General features: G+C 35.5%; 2 protein-coding genes and 1 long non-coding RNA gene across 4 annotated transcripts in view; 1 reads left to right on the top strand and 2 right to left on the bottom strand.

Moving 5' to 3' along the window:
* The window catches only part of LOC127847548 (uncharacterized), a 285,306-nt gene that overhangs the window by 149,959 nt on the left and 118,724 nt on the right, over window positions 1-16,623 (top strand). The gene's annotated exons all lie outside the window — the stretch shown is intronic.
* LOC127847550 (uncharacterized) overlaps window positions 1-16,623 on the bottom strand; it is a 203,499-nt gene that overhangs the window by 86,286 nt on the left and 100,590 nt on the right. The gene's annotated exons all lie outside the window — the stretch shown is intronic.
* Window positions 3,850-6,799, bottom strand: LOC127847557 (uncharacterized). Its single transcript, XR_008034034.1, has 2 exons — window positions 6,475-6,799; window positions 3,850-4,572 (listed from the first exon to the last, which is right to left on the bottom strand). It is a non-coding gene; the product is annotated as an uncharacterized LOC127847557 (long non-coding RNA).

Here is a 16,623-nt window from a genome sequence, read left to right as displayed (position 1 = left end):
TACCATAAAACTGAAGGTGTATATTTGTATCACACTAAAATGTAAACTATTCAGTTGTCTGATAGTGTGTTTGTAAATAATATTGCTTTTGTGTGCATATCAAGAATTACCGGTATTTAAAATAGCTGTTTATGCAAAAAAAAATAGGTTTAAACTTACTTATTAAAATAATGATCACAAAGAAGAAGGCTTGTCACCGTAGGATGACATAATTATGCCCCCTTTTTCCACATTTTTCGAAACCTAAACGCAAAACCTAAACGCAAAGTGTGACGGGATTTCAGATGGACAGACTGACGGACAGTGCGATCACTATATGCCACCCTACCGGGGGCATAAAAATGAAATGCACATATATCTATCATTGCTTTTTAATAAAACGGATTGTGTTGGAAGAACTGCATTTATATGTGCATATGTAATCTTTATTAAAATTAATATTGAAATAAGTAAACAAGTTAATGTTGAATTTTATTATTTTGATTGCCAAATGATTATGGCAAATTTATTTGGTCATTATTGCAAGCTATATAGATTCCATTTCATACTTGTAACATTTTATTTAAAAAATGTATCAACATTTACTACAGTGTTTTAAGTTGTGCTTTTTTTACGTGAAGAAAGGGCCCAGTCATATATTTTGGTTGAATAATAAATCTAAACACGGAAAAAGTTGAGAAAAAAATATATTGAAATAGGTAAAAGAAAACATTCCTTTTGACAGTTTTAAAGCATGCACTTGAAATTGTCCATGTTATTTTGCAATGAGATATTCACTTTTGTTCAATTTCACTGGCGTTCTTTATCGAGCATGAAATCTCGAATTACATACAACAAAGTGCCAAACAGATACATGCATCCTCAATTTTACATTAATATACACTTAATTGTGACTTTCTATATTTAATATCACTATCAGAATGTGTTTAATCTTGTTTTTATGCCCCTTTCTTTGAAGAAGAGGGGGTGTATTGTTTTTGGCCTGTCTGTCAATCTGTCTGTCATTCTGTCCCAAAACTTTAACCTTGGTTAAAGTTTGATAACTTTTGGAATATCAGAGATAGCAATTTCATATATAGCATGCATGTGTATCTCATGGAGCTGCACATTTTGAGTGATGAAAAGTCAAGGTCATCCTTCAAGGTAAAATATCATTGCATGTTTTTGTCCCAAAACTTTAACCTTGGTTAAAGTTTGGTCATAACTTTTAGAATATTGAAGATAGCAACTTGATATTTGGCATGCATGTGTATCTCATGGAGCTGCACATTTTGATTGCTGAAAGGTCAAGGTCATCCTTCAAGGTAAAAGGTATAAAAAAAGGCGCAGTAGGGGGCATTTTTTTACTGACAAACACAGCTCTTGTTTTATATTGCTTTTGATAAATGTTTGTGCAAATGAACTACATCATGAAATGATGAAACATTTATTCAACCATTGCCTAAATATGTTATTGTTAACCAATTAAAAATTCAATTATTTCAATTAATTAAAAATTAAATAATATACTTAATTATTCTGTGCACTAAGCTTTCATACCTAAAACTCAAAAAAGATTCCACTACCTTCATAATAAGCAATATGAAAACACATGCAATATATGCAGTTACAAGAGCACCGCATAGCGTGTGCCACGCTCGGCTGCGAAATCTTTTCAGAATTTTTTTTTAAGAGGTCACAGTGACCTTGACCTTTGACCCAAAAATGGGTGTGGCGTGTAGAACTCATCAAGGTGCATCTACATATGAAGTTTCAAAGTTGTAGTAGGAAGCACTTTGATTGTAGAGCAAAATGTTAAGGTTTTAGTACGACGCCGGCGAATGACACGACAACAACGAGCTGGCAATGACAATACCTCGGGTTTTCTCCGAAAACATCCGAGCTGATAAATGGATCATCTGAATGAACTCTTTATCAAGTTAAACAAATAAATTATGTATGAATAAAATACTTAATTATATTTTTTGCTATGTGAGGCAGTCACTTCAAATATTGTTTATTATAGCGTTAACAAGTTTAGGAATAAAATTAACAACAATTTATATATTTACATACATATTCAAAAGAACAAAGCCATTTGGTAATTATTATTTTTTGGGAAATCATTGAATTTTTATAATAACAAAACTTATGACTGGTACCGTAATCTGTCAGTCAAATTTATATAAGGAAATTCTTAAGTTTCTTAGTCCTCGCCCATCAATTTCGCGAAAAGGACAGTTTCTTGAATAACAAAATTCTGGGCTCTTTGCTTCCCCGTTTTTTTCCAACTTTTTCCTGCATTAACAGTACTTCCGTGTTTTGTCAAAATCATTAACATGTGTGATACGTTTGTTGTTGAAAAAGAGATCAATGACAACAGCATAAAATCGATACAGACATTTTGAGACAACTGTTTCGACAGATGCCGGAAGCGTAAACCTCTTACGCTATGCAATTTTTTTATTAATTAGCTATCCACCACGTGAAATATAACGAATTATTCTGACTACTCATTTGTTCAGTGAACGTGTTCCGCCATTTTGCGAGCTCTTACTAGCGTCATGTTACTAAATAAAGTAATATTTCTGAGTGAACGGTCAAGTTTAAGAATTATTTAATAAAAGAAAACACATAAATTTCCCATAAGTATTTAAGGTAAAATCTTACCTTAGGTGATACCTAAGGTACGTTTTGAATACGAAAGTTAAGGAAATCCTTACCTTAGGAAAATTGTTTGATAACTAAGGAAATTTTCTCCTTAAACCTTAGGTGCTTTATGAATACCGGCCCTGACTACTGTGTCATAATTTAATGTCTTCAGCACATTTATATTTAGCATAAAATTCTTTCCATTATTAGCTAGGAGAATTAACATAAAAATCTTGCAAATCTGTAAGCAAGCATGAAATGTTGCATGAACTCTCAGTTTGATATGCACTATTGATAGAAATCGTTAGGCCCTCAAAAATTCAAAATGGCGGCCATTTTCAAGATGGCCGCCATTTCCGATTCAATCTATACAGCCATGTTGGGTATATCTTAAGCAACTGTGCGTAAAAACTGTGCAAATCTTCAATTTAGCATGACATTTGGTATAAACACTTAGTTTGATACACACTTTTGATAAATCTTTTAGTTAGTAAAAAATTCAAGATGGTGTCCAGGTACAAGATGCCCGCCATTTCTGGTCTCAGTTTATGTGATAAGTTGGGCAGCTTACATAAAAATGAAAATTAATTAATTAATTAATTAATTTAGAAAATCAGCAAGGAAACATGCAATTTGGTATAAAAACTAATTTTTGGTGTGTGTTTTCAATAAAACCTTTGAGCCACCCGAAGATAGAAGATGGCGCTGATTTTTTTTTAAGATGGCAGCCGTTTCCGGTCTCAGTTTTGATGTCCAAGTTGGGTTTATCTTAAACTAGTATTATTTGGGTATTTTAGACATGCCCCTGCGAAGATTTGTTCTAGAAATTGGAACGGTTCTGGAACTGTTCTAGAACATCAAGAACAGTTCTAGAATGTTCCATATTCGCGTTCTAGAACTTATGTTCTGGAATTGTTCCAGAACTGTTTTCTAGAATAATTCCAGACATTTGTGGAACAAGGCTTAGTTCTGAAACTGTTCCAATAATATACAAGAACATTTTTAGAACATTTTTAGAACAAAATAAGTTCAAGAAATTTCTAAAAATGTTCTAAACTGTAGTTCTAGAACACATTTAGAACTCTTTAAGAACCAGTAAGTTCTACAAACATTCTAGTGGGGAATAAGAACACATATAGAACAGGTCTAGAACCAAAGTCTACAATTGTCCTACAATTGTTCTACATATTTAAAATAAACTAGTTCAGACAATGATAATTTGACTTCTTTCAAATTATATTTCAAAACAATTTTCACATTGAAACTTTGCTTGCTGTGGTGTCTGCAAGATATTGCTGTCATATCATGAGATATATATATATATCATACACAAACAGAGGACTAATGTTAAGGAGGAGTGTTTGTTGATAGGTCTGGGATACTTTGTATTATTTCTAATCTTAAAACATTATGTGGGTACTCACTAGAAACAACGTTACGAGGCACTCCTAATGAGTATCCAAACATAAGCTTTTATGGAGAACTGGAGAAAATTATCCCTGAAATACCAAAAAGTACTTCTCCTTTAAGTCCTTACAAAATCTTCTGCTACACACATACATATACATGTATATAACTGACTATAATTTGTCACCAAATTACACATTATTTATTTATTTTTTTACTGTATCTGTTCGGAATTCTGCATACTTAGTGTCTTCTGAATTTGCATGTAATCTTGCGTCAATTAAAACACTAGGACTTCACAGAGTTCCTCAACATTCACCATCACAAGAATCTCAGAGAACTAAACTGGAATTAGGTGACTAACTACAGGAGCTTCTGGTAACTGTAATGGGTGGATTTCATCCATCTTTTTCATAACATTATTCAGATATTTGTGTAGTTTTCTACATTAAATCTGTCTCCAATAGTGTGTAGAACGTGGCACTGGAAGTGTTTCATCATCAAAATACAGTTTCTTCACACGCTTCAGTGGACCTGGAAAAAAGACATATGAATGTATATTTTGAAACAAATATAAACTCTTTAACTCATTAACAGGTTTATAATTACAGAAACTTAATTCACAAGCAAATGATTGTGGTTTACAAAAATCAACATGTTCAAACAAAATTAAATTCTGTACAGTATCAGGTTGTTTTGCTCCCAAGTAGTTTCCTTTCCCCTAGTTGTTTTGCCTCCCAAGTAGTTACCACGGCCATTCTACCTCATGTGTGAGCCACACTACCAAGTGTGTAACTACTTCTGGAAGGCAACATAATTCGGACAAAATAACACTTGTTTTTTTCGTTTTATGTAAACCAAGTGTTTTCTTCTGTAATGATGTTTTAGAAATATGCTTTTCTTAAGTTAAAATTTCAGTAATTAACCTTATTCAGTCAGGCATTCCAGAATACATGGGTGTAAAGGTGACCAATGTCATTTTACTCTTGCATGTTATTAATGTTAATTTCACAAATTTTTAGATTATTTAATGTTTTGCCAAGTCTCGTCTTCTTGTAGTCATCGATAGATTAAAGTCTCATAATAAACTATTCCCGGGCCTCAAGAAGTTATTTTAGTGAGCATCACAGGTCTATAATCCCAGCCTGAAGTTGCGTGCAATGAGACTTTCAATGTAAACATTGAGCATTGTTTAATACTGAAATCACTTGCCTAACTTGCAGTGTAATCTTCAAAAAAATAAGCATTGGTGTTTATGTGGTTTAAAAAAATGATAACCAGTTATAAAACAGAAAAAAAAATGCGTCCATTTGCCTTATACTCGCCCTTCAGCAAATGGACCATTTATGAATTGTAATAACAGCTGTATTAAGAATAGTGTTCGACCCACAATACACGTTGACTTACTTAACCCGTGTTTCGAAGTGTACAGTTAAGTTCGGTAATCTTGCGCATCCGGTAATCTTGCGCACTTCGCATTTGCGAATCTCGCAGACGACGAATGGTTTTCATTAGTGATGAAAGATGGAATTTCACATTTTAAAGAATTAACGGATTTAAAAGTTACGTATTCCATGCAAAATTAAATTCGATCATTACATTTAAACACCGGTTGCATCATCCCTATATATGGTAAACACTGGCCTTCTTATGAAAACTTCAAAATGAATCACAAATTCCCTGCAGTCTTTAGCGTTTTCATACTTTAAATTAAGAATTCATAAATCCAAGCATTCCATTGCACAATATCCGATCAGTTATGGTATTTTTTGCCATGAAAATATATCGCATCAGACGACATAGTCATCATTTCCCGCCATTCTGTCAAACCAATTTGGTATGATCTCCGCATGCGCAATGGCCTAGTTTTGATATTTTCTGTACACTATGGAAGCATGATCGTGGTATCAAACCTGTTATGGTTTTTTTTTCACGCATACCGGTACTTTTTTATTACATTGTTGTAATTGTCCACTATTATTAGTGATTATATATTTTTTGATTTGTAGTGAACAAAAACTGCACTAGAAATCCACATTTAATTTCAATGGTTTTGCAAACTGATTTTTAAAATATTTTTCTGGAATGTTTTTTGTCAATAATTGGACACCATATGTGTACAATTTTGCCTAAACGAGGTCATTATACAAAGTGCGCAAGATTACCGGACACTGTGATAGTTTGAAAATGAGGTGAGTCATGTTTGTTTTGAAATCAAATCGGACAATTCTTCACTGAATTAATCAGATATTTTTGTGTTAATGAGCACATGAACTTATAATTTTCATAATAAATTTAGATATTATGTAGCCAATTTATAAAAGAACATGTTTTTAAAACAATTGACCCTTAACTGCGCAAGATTACCGGCCAGCATCGTAAGAACTCTCTGTCTGGTTGATTATTCTTTATCACATATCAAGCACTGGTACTTACCATTTTCCGATACATGAAGATGGTTTTCCTTTCGATGTGTCGTTTAACTTAACATGAAGATATGAATTTAGTAAGGAGGGATTAATTTTAAGTTGGAAAATTAAATTCCAAAGCTTATTTCAGCACCGCATCATACGGGTCTCTGAAAATCTACCCAGCCTAACCCCAAATGTAAGAGATAATTTCATTGGCCAAAATTCACAAAACAGAGCTGACTGGTTTTTATTTTATTTACGTAGACTGTCAGCGGAGCAGCATTAACGAAAAACAGTCGGGTGCATATAAGCGCGCTTTTTTTAAATGGCAGACGTTATTTTCTTGTTCAATCGCGTGTTAGCTTTATCGAACCACAAAATGTAGTTGCACCCAAAATAGATGTTGCTCACTACCAGGAGGGAGATCTCATCAAAGCCACTTACCAAAAACAAACATACGATGCGGTGATCAGTGAAATCCATCGTAAGTAAATTCGTTTGATAGCCAAACTTTTGGTACCAATCTAAAAGGTTCTTGAATGGGGCGAACACTTTTTTATGACTGAAAGCGTTAAGCCCGCCTCGTCACTAATGTTAATAAATTCCTGTCGGAGAATACCGCAAAATGATATTTCAGTTCGCTCAACGCGGACCTATTTGACGAGGCGGTGTCTCGGTTAACAATGTCCCCTAAAAATGTTCATATTTCAATCGCCGTAGAGCAAGTATATTTCACTTACTGTTTATAACACTGTGTATTGATAAAAAGCATACATGCCATACGTCCCGGATTGTCCGGGACAGTCCCGGAAATGAAGAACTTGTCCCGCTGTCCCGGAAATCTGTCAAATGTCCCGGAATTTACAAAATCCATATATACATGTACCTTTTCTTAGGCTTAACTGCACCTCGAATCTGTGTATATCTGCAGCGTCTCCATGACAATGCCTACCCGAATAGGCAGACTACGCTACGTGTCAAAATCGATCAATTAACAGGGGTCCTGTTATCATTTCGATTGTCTCACGTTCGCGGTCAAACCGAAAAGGCGGCATTGTTTAATGTGGTTGTTAATTGACTTTAATCTACTACATCATTATTTCCCGCTGCGCAAGGGCAAAGGATAGTTGTTCACACATCTGAAGTCCAACATCGCTGAGTGAATAAAGGCGTATCAACAACTACGCGTTACACACCAGTCTTAATAACAATAACGCAGTGACGTCACCATCTATGTTTAGAACGCTTACACTGAAAACACGTGGCTTGTATCTAGTAACGGAATTAGTAATGTTTAATTTGACGTTAATAGATCAAGTGTATTTCGGATAGGCTTTCGAACTATTGCAATTAACGATGCGAAACAAAAAAAAACGTATCAAAATGCATATGTCTATAAATATTGCTACATTTTATACATGTCCCGGAAAATCGGCAAAAGTCCCGGACAATTTAACTCAATGTCCCGGAATTGGTCTGAAAAATTATGGCATGTATGATAAAAAGTATTGAAATAAATCAATATTAAAGTTAAGGGGTCTTCCTGATCATTGTTAAACAATTTGTTGTAAATAGTACAGGTTCGGGCAATCATATTTTCGGATAACGAAAAATAATCTTGTAAATAAATATATTGTCATAATAATAATATTAAAATTTGTATATACTGTTGATTACAGATGACGAGGTTTCTCTTGAAGCAAGCAAAGCGACCGCCTAAGCATGCTTTCGAGGCAACTTAAGATAGGAAAAAAACTCAAGGTAGGTATTATTTTCAAGGCATGTTCACAGTTCAGGACAGGCAGGCAGTCCAAAATTACAGGCTTTAATATTTATGAATGTGAGTTGGACACTTAAATGAGACTCAAGAAATTCAATTTGCCTCCATTGAATAAGTGTTATTATAAGTATTTTTTTTATCAGTTGGTCAACACTGCCTATAGATATATGATTTTTTCCCTGTTATAAATGAAACATGAACACATTGTTCACAGTTATCCAATTTCACACTCACTCACTAGCCAGGGGTGAGTGAATTTATTTGAAAAAAAAATCTGATTAACAAACGTTCGATAACATTAGCTAATTGTTTGTATGAGTAACTACTCAGTCTAGCCAGAATTTCCAAATGTGAAATTTGATGGTCTAAAACAAAGTATTCATGATCGCATGACACAATGCTCAAGTTTGGTTTTCAACACATTTCATGAATGATTTTAGAGTTCAGTGATCAAACACCAACAGAGCCTCGTGATAAGTTGCCTGTAAAGAGGAGCATGAACCCATCAGATGCCTCCGAAGATATTGACCTGACGAACAATGCTGCAAAGCAAAATCTCAGAAGTATGTTGGTTGTCTAATACTTTTTATTTTAATCCCTTAGAAATATATAAAATCCAGTATTTAATGCGTTCAAATCATAAAAACCTGCAACAGTGTCTTGAATATTATATTGTGTTCGTATTTAAGTTGGTGCTGAATGTCAAATTGTGTTATCCATCACCAGTTTACTTACAAGGTTTGCTGTATTGAAGCATTCTCAATTTGAAAATACTAATGTTGTGATCAAATGTGTAATTATTTGTTTGAATACTTTGATAATAAGTACACTCAATATTGACTAAATAAAAAGACGTTATGTCTATATTTGTAATACTGTCCAGCTGGATCATTTAGACTTCTTGTTTAGTTTAAGATGTGACTACATTTGTTATCTAAATGATTTCAGAGCAAAGTGCTCAAACACCTACAGAGCCTCGTGACAAGTTTCTGTACACAGAAGAGCCTGATCCCATCAGATGCCTCCGAAGAGATTGAAAAGAACTGTTTACGGACATTTTCAGAACTGTTTAAGAACTTTGTTCCAGACTTATTTGAAGCAACCCTTCGAAACTGTTCTAAACATTTCTAGAATTGTACTGGAACACACCGGCTAGAACTGTTCTGTAATCATACTGAAAATGTTCTCGAATTATTCTGGAACAGTTGTTGAACGTTAAATGAGAAAAAAATTCTAGAACAATTCTATAACAGTTCTGGAAATTTATTCAAGAAAAATTCTGGAATAGTTCTAGAACGATAGTTCAAGAATTGTTCTAAAACAGTTGTTGAACGTTAAATGAGAAAAATTTCTAGAACAATTCTATAACAGTTCTGGAAATTTATTCAAGAAAAATTCTGGAAAAGTTCTAGAACGCTAGTTCAAGAATTGTTCTAGAACAAACCTTCAGAACTGTTTCAGAACAAATTGTTCTAGAAATTATTCTCATTTAACGTTCAACAACTGTTCTAAATCGTTCTAGAGCATTTTAAGGATGATTCCAGAACACTTCTAGTCATTAGTTCCAGTACAATTCTAGAAATGTTATAGAACAGTTCTAACAATCTTCGCAGGGGCGAGTATTAGTATATGTGACAATTAACGCTTGTAGAGCTTAGAGTTATTTATATATATATATATATATTGCAACAGCCAGCCTCAGTTTGTGTGACAAAAATGACTTCAAACTTTAAAACTATGAACTTTGATTCCTCTAAACATTTTCTAAAATTAAAGCTTAGTTACATGAAGAACAATACAATTTCGTATCTTATTTTGAAATTAAAAACCTTACTGAGACTGATATAAACTTGAATGCATTTTTGTATATTTTATTATTTCTAGCGATTGTAAATGCAAATATAAACGAAAGTTCCATTAACAACAAACTAAAACTAGAGTTAAATCCAAACAATTAGCTCACCATGTTAGGATTTTAAACAAAAGCATGAACTGATTGGATTTAAAATCGGATTATGAACGATCATATATTTTATTTTTTTACTTCGTTTATGACATTCAATTTTAGGAATCAATACTGATAAACAACACAGACAAGATGTATCTAGGATGGTCATACTTGTAAATAAACACACTGATGGTATGATTATTGGCATTTTCCCATTACACACTCATTGTTTTAGTCTCAGAAGGACATGTTTGTCTTTGAAGTGAAGTTAAATGAAGTTCACATTTTTAATTGCATGCGTGCAGGTCACATTAATAATTGCATGCGTGCATGTGTGAACATATTTATCAATGGATGTTTGTTTTGCTAAAAATAAAGGGTGATGCAGAGAATTTCTTTAAACGACATTTATGATTGAAGAAGTTTTTAATGTAACGCTTTTTACACTATTGATAAAGTGCAAATGCCAGATTGTACTGAATTGCAATTTGCAACGCTGAACCCGTTATATAAAAGCAATAGCATATCCAACGCGAATTCATTTGTTTAGAAATTCTAATAAAACTTTGCGAATGTCCGTGTTGATACGAATTCAAAATGAGCAATTAGCTTGCAAAGTATGCGGTTATGATAGATGAAACGGTTTCCTGTTTTGCAGTCATATGCATTCAGAAGAAGATGAATGCATGTTTGCAAATGACAAATAGGATATATTGTTACATGCAATTATGCGCCTTTGATTGCCTTAGTTTCATTAATTGTGGAACAACTTGCAGTATTTGAGGCAGTAGCATCGTTGTGCCTAAGCTGCCTTACGACGCTGCATACACAGATATTTAATCAGAACATGCCATGGTTGCGATGTTTTGTGGATCCGCTGATTTCCAGGCAGTGCGTAGTCTGAGGAGGAAGTAGTCTTAAGCCAGGAAAATCCCCTGTAGTGGACAACGTCCCTTCCAAGCTGATTAAGCACGGAGGAGATGCAAGGACAGCAGCAATGACGGTACTATGCCAAAATATCTGGTAGGAAAAGCAGCGGCCCAAGGAGGGGACCCCGTCACCGGTCAAACCCCTACTGAAAATGTGCAACCTCAAGTTGTTCTAAGAATAACCGCAACAGCAGCCTCACCAGTCATCCCATGCTATGCATTATCTTTAATCGATTGAAACATACGGCAGAGGAACTGCTAGCCAAAAGCAGGCCGGATTAAGAGCTGGGTGGGGCACGGTGGAACAGATCTTTATTTTCAGCATCATCATTGAGAAACACCTGCAGCATCAACGCGACCATTTTCACAACTTCATTGACTTTAAGAAAGCTTTCGACCGCGTGTGACATGATAAGCTATGGCATGTTATGAGAGCATTCAACATTAACGAAGGTCTGGTGCAAGCCATTTAAGAAGTCTAGGGAAACGCCAGCACCGCAGTGCTACTTAACGGAAAGAAGAGGAACTTCTTCAGGACATCAGTGGGCGTTCGTCAGGGTTGTCTGCTCTCTCCTGTCCTGCTCAACCTTTACATTCAGAAGATAAGATAATGCTGGAGACTCTATTACCACCACACCTCTATCTGCACCGTTGGAAGATCCATCTTCAACTCAAGATTTGCTGATGACATTGACCGCATGAGTGGCACCAGCAGTGAACTTCAAGATCTCACCCACATACTCTATGGCAGAGCAGGAGCATACGAGGTCAGCACGGAGAAGTCGAAGATCATGGTTAAGAGCACGATGAACACCAGTGCAGACATCACCATGAACAGTCAGAAGCGAGAAGAAGTGGCCAACTTCAAGTACTTGGGCGCAACCCTGTCCAAGGATGGTACCAGTACCGCTGAGGTCTGAAAAAGAATTTCCATGGTGACCGCAGCGATTGTAAGAACAAGCAGGTTGTTTAAAATCAGATCAATCAGCTTCCTCACCAAGTACAGGCTCTACAATTTCTTCGTAGTCTTCATCCTACTCTACGGCTGCGACACCTGGACCCTTCACGGGGATACAGAATGCAGGATACTGGCATGTGAACATAAATATCTCCAAAGACTGCTCAGTATCTCCTTTAGGGAGCACAAGACCAACTAGTACGTTCATGAACATGACTGCAACACTTGTTGGTCCACAGGAGGCCTTACTTGCGACTGTCATACGACAAAAGCTAGCTTGGTTTGGACACACCACCAGACACGACTCTCTGAGCAAGCCGGTTCGCCAGGGCATGCTAGAGGGAGGTCAACGTCAAGGCCGTCAGAAGAAACGAATGGACATCCCTTCCGATAAATAAATTACTTTCAGCAGCACACAGCAGATCTGACTCGAGAAATTTTGGACCTAAACACAAAACTTAACCAAATTTTCAATTTTCTAAGTATAAAAAGGGCACATAATTCTGTCAAAATGCCAGTCAGAGTTACATTACTTTGCCTGCACAGTCCCCTTATGATAGTTAGTAAGTGTTGCAAGTATGAAAGCAATAGCTTTGATACTTAAGGAATAAAATGGACCTAAACACAAAACTTAACCAAATTTTCAATTTTCTAAGTATAAAAAGGGCACATAATTCTGTCAAAATGCACACCAGAGTTATCTAACTTTGCCTGCCCAGTCCATCCTCATGATGGTAAGTAAGTGTATCAAGTTTGAATGCAATAGCATTGACACTTTCTGATAAAAGTGGACCTAAACGCAAAACTTAACCAAAATTTTCAATTTTCTAAGTATAAAAAGGGCACATAATTCTGTCAAAATGCATGCCAGAGTTATCTAACTTTGCCTGCCCAGTCCCCTCATGATACATGTAGTAAGTAAGTGTACCAAGTTTGAATGCAATAGCATTGATACTTTCTGAGAAAAGTGGACCTAAACGCAAAACTTAACCAGACGCCAACGCCGACGCCAAGGTGATGACAATAGCTCTTTTTTTTTTTTCAAAAAATAGATGAGCTAAAAAACGGTTTGTATACATATTTTGTGTTGAAATGTCCCACTAGCAATACTAAGTGTGTGTGTATTATTACATGTATGTCCGTTTTTAAAGATTTGTCACTAAGTTATGCATGTCACTTTTCCAGAGTCTATCAACGTACATTGGCCCCCTGTGACTTCTTTGTGGTCACACCTCTTCAATTTCTTTAATTTACAAGTATTTACAATAGGTTTACTGGTACATCAGTACGTATACTATTTCATTTGTAGTTATTATTTCCATTTGTTTGTGAACAACTACGTAAACTGTATTGAAGATATTACAAAATCACAAACATATTATATTGATGTAGAGTATTTTTACGGAAGTTCAAGAATCATACCTCCTTATAGTCTATTAAGACACAACTAAACATTACAACACATGTTTATTTAAATGTATTGAAATACACGAATCTACTATCATAGGTATGTTTTCTGTATATCAAGCTGATACTATCAGCAGCTAATTGCTACCTAGAAGTAACCAGTGATGATTGAACCCAAACCAAAATCGCAAGCTCTTTTAACATGCTTGCGGCAAGCTTGTCGCAAGCTTGCGGCAAGCTTGCAAAGGATGCTTGCGCAAGCAAAGAATTGGAACCTCGCAGCAAGCTGGCGCGAGCTTGCGCAAGCTTGCTGCTAATTCTTGTTTTGCAAGCTTGCGATTCATTAAGCTTGCACAAGCTTAGAATTGGAACCTCGCAGCAAGCTTGCGCGAGCTTGTGCAAGCTTGCTGATGATGTTTATTTGCAAGCTCGCGCAAGCTTGTGCAAGCTTGCAGATTCCATAGAATAGTACTTTCAAGTTTGTTCAACCTTCCAATCAGAAAAAAGTAAAGAGTACAAATGAACAATTTATATTTTACAGTTTATATAACATAGTATATACATATCTACATAATTGACACATTTCAACATTTCAACAAGTTAGTGCCCTTCTAGCATTTGCACATTTACTGTTAATTATGTCGTTGAAAGCTGAATCAAACAGGCACAGTGTACCATTGTCTTTTTTAAATGCATTTAACACAAAATGTTTCACAGCCTGTGTGGCAACACAAGGCAAACATGTTGTTGATATTAGAGTATTATTGGCCTTCCCAGACCCATTGGCGCTGGACTTTGCAAGTTGTTACCAGCTGAAAAGGACATCCAGCAGAGCAATTGTTAACTTTTGTTGATATAGGCTCAAGCATGCCGTTCTTGTGAAAGTTGCCTCTGAGTAATGTACACTTCGTGTTCTGGATGAAGGTGAACCTTTTAAACACCAGAGCTCTGAAAAAAAGAGAAATCAATACCACTGAAATGTATATAATGTTATTATTTTTTATATCCTTTTATTTCAATAAATGTGACTGCAACCATAATTAGCAGGAAGCAATTTTATGAGTTAAAATATTAAAAGATTAATTGATATGTTTCATAATGATGCTCTGAGGAATCTGCTATTCTGCTTTTTTTATGAAACTCATTGCAAGTTGAAAATTAGCTTTACAGTTCAGAGCTAACAGTTTATTTGTAAAAACAGGGTATAAGCATGTTATAGCATAGTGATATTATTATTTACTTGTGATAAAAGAAAACCTGATAATTTCTACATGACTAGATCATGACATGAAATTGATATGCTACAGAAATCAACAAATATCCGCTTTTAAACAAAAATGTAGGTCAGCTTTGAATTGGTATTTTAACAGATAAGGTCAATGTCATTTGGCAATTTTCAGTTTCAATTTTTTAATATATTCTGTGTGCTTGTTGTTTTACCGTTTCACATTCCTCCCAATGATAAGTCCCTTGCAGACTTTGATCACAGTGGTCCAACTTAAGCCATTAGGTGGAGACTTCATGTTAAACTTATTGGCTTCCACTACACCATATGTAAGCTGTACTGGTGTTGGTTTGTACACTGTCTGCTTTTGTGCTGCCCTTTTTCCCCCCATCCTATGATATGATCTGAAATGTTGTTTTATATAAGTACTAACTATATATTTAAAAGCAATATTTGTATTCTTATCTATTATTGTTAGAAATTGTGTTGTTTTTTCTTCAAATTGGCACACAACATTGACTTTCCATGGATCATCCTTTTACATTTCCCACTGGAACACAGTACATCAATATAATTCAAACAAGAGTGCCAAACTGTCACAAGATACGCCCGTTCGAAGGTTTTGGTCACCATGCTCAATGCTTGAAATGCACCAAGTGACCTCGAGACCTAGTTATTGACCCGGCATGACCCACATTTGAACTTGACCTAGATATCATTTAGACGTAACATCTGACTAAATTCGGTGAAGATCAGATGAAAACTACTTCAATTAGAGAGCAGACACCAAGCTAAATGCTTGAAATGCACTAAGTGACCTCGTGACCTAGTTTTTGACCCGGCATGACCCATATTTGAAGTTGACCTACTTATCATCTAGACACAACTTCTAACCAAGTTTGGTGAAGATCAGATGAAAACTATTTGAATTAGAGAGCGGACACTCATGTCGACGACGCCAGCCCGCCAAGGGTGAAACTATAATACGTCCCGTTTTTAAAATCGGGTGTATACAAATCAACAAGGGATAAAATTGTAACAAAACCAGGTTTTCAATTTGAAAACTAGATGCAACTGCTGACCAAGTTTGGTGAAGATCGGATGAATACAATTTGAAATAGAGTCCGGACAAAGTGGCCCCTTTGAAAATGCACTTATTGACCCTATGACCTAGTTTTTGACCCGGCATGACCCATATTCGAACTTGGCCTAGATATCAACTAGATGCAACTGCTGACAAAGTTTGGTGAAGATCGGATGAATACAATTTGAATTAGAGTCCGGACAAAGTGATGCCTTCCGCCCGCCGCCCGCCGCCCGCCCGCCGCCCGCCCGCCCGCCAAGGGGTTTTACATAATACGTCCCGTATTTTATACGGGCGTATAATTATATTATTCAAAAATCTAAATTAAAAAGAAATGCAGAAATCAAAATACAAACCTTTTATGCTGTTCTGTAGTATTCCAGCAACACAGGAATTTGGTGAAGAATTCCAAAACACAGTAACCAGCCACTTTGAACCTCTTTTGAAACAAACGTATTGTTCATTTCCACACTGCATTAATTACACAATGTTTTTACACACAATACTCCCTTGCTATCAGAATTGCATGGCATTTTCTACACTACAATATTGCTTGGAATTACACCTTCAATTTAGGTCAGTCAGTTGTTTAAACACTCTTGATTCAAATACATATAAACAACTTCCTGTGAATTACTAGTAACCAATCCAAAGCCTGTTAACCAGATGGTTTTATAATCCGGTTCTTGTATGAGGGCTCAGCATTGTCAGGGAATATTGGGGCTGCAGAAAACCAGGTCCAGGTCAGCTGGGGGTCAGTGTTTATCTGATTAAACATTGTCATTTATGTATCATTTCATGGAGTTTGAGACTGGAAAAATGTGTTTTAGAAATTTAAACTAC

The sequence above is a fragment of the Dreissena polymorpha genome, chromosome 10 (genome assembly GCF_020536995.1).
Source record: "Dreissena polymorpha isolate Duluth1 chromosome 10, UMN_Dpol_1.0, whole genome shotgun sequence".
NCBI lineage: Eukaryota > Metazoa > Mollusca > Bivalvia > Myida > Dreissenidae > Dreissena > Dreissena polymorpha.
Note: the sequence above shows the minus strand (reverse complement) of the source record. Positions and strands in the feature narration are given on the sequence as shown.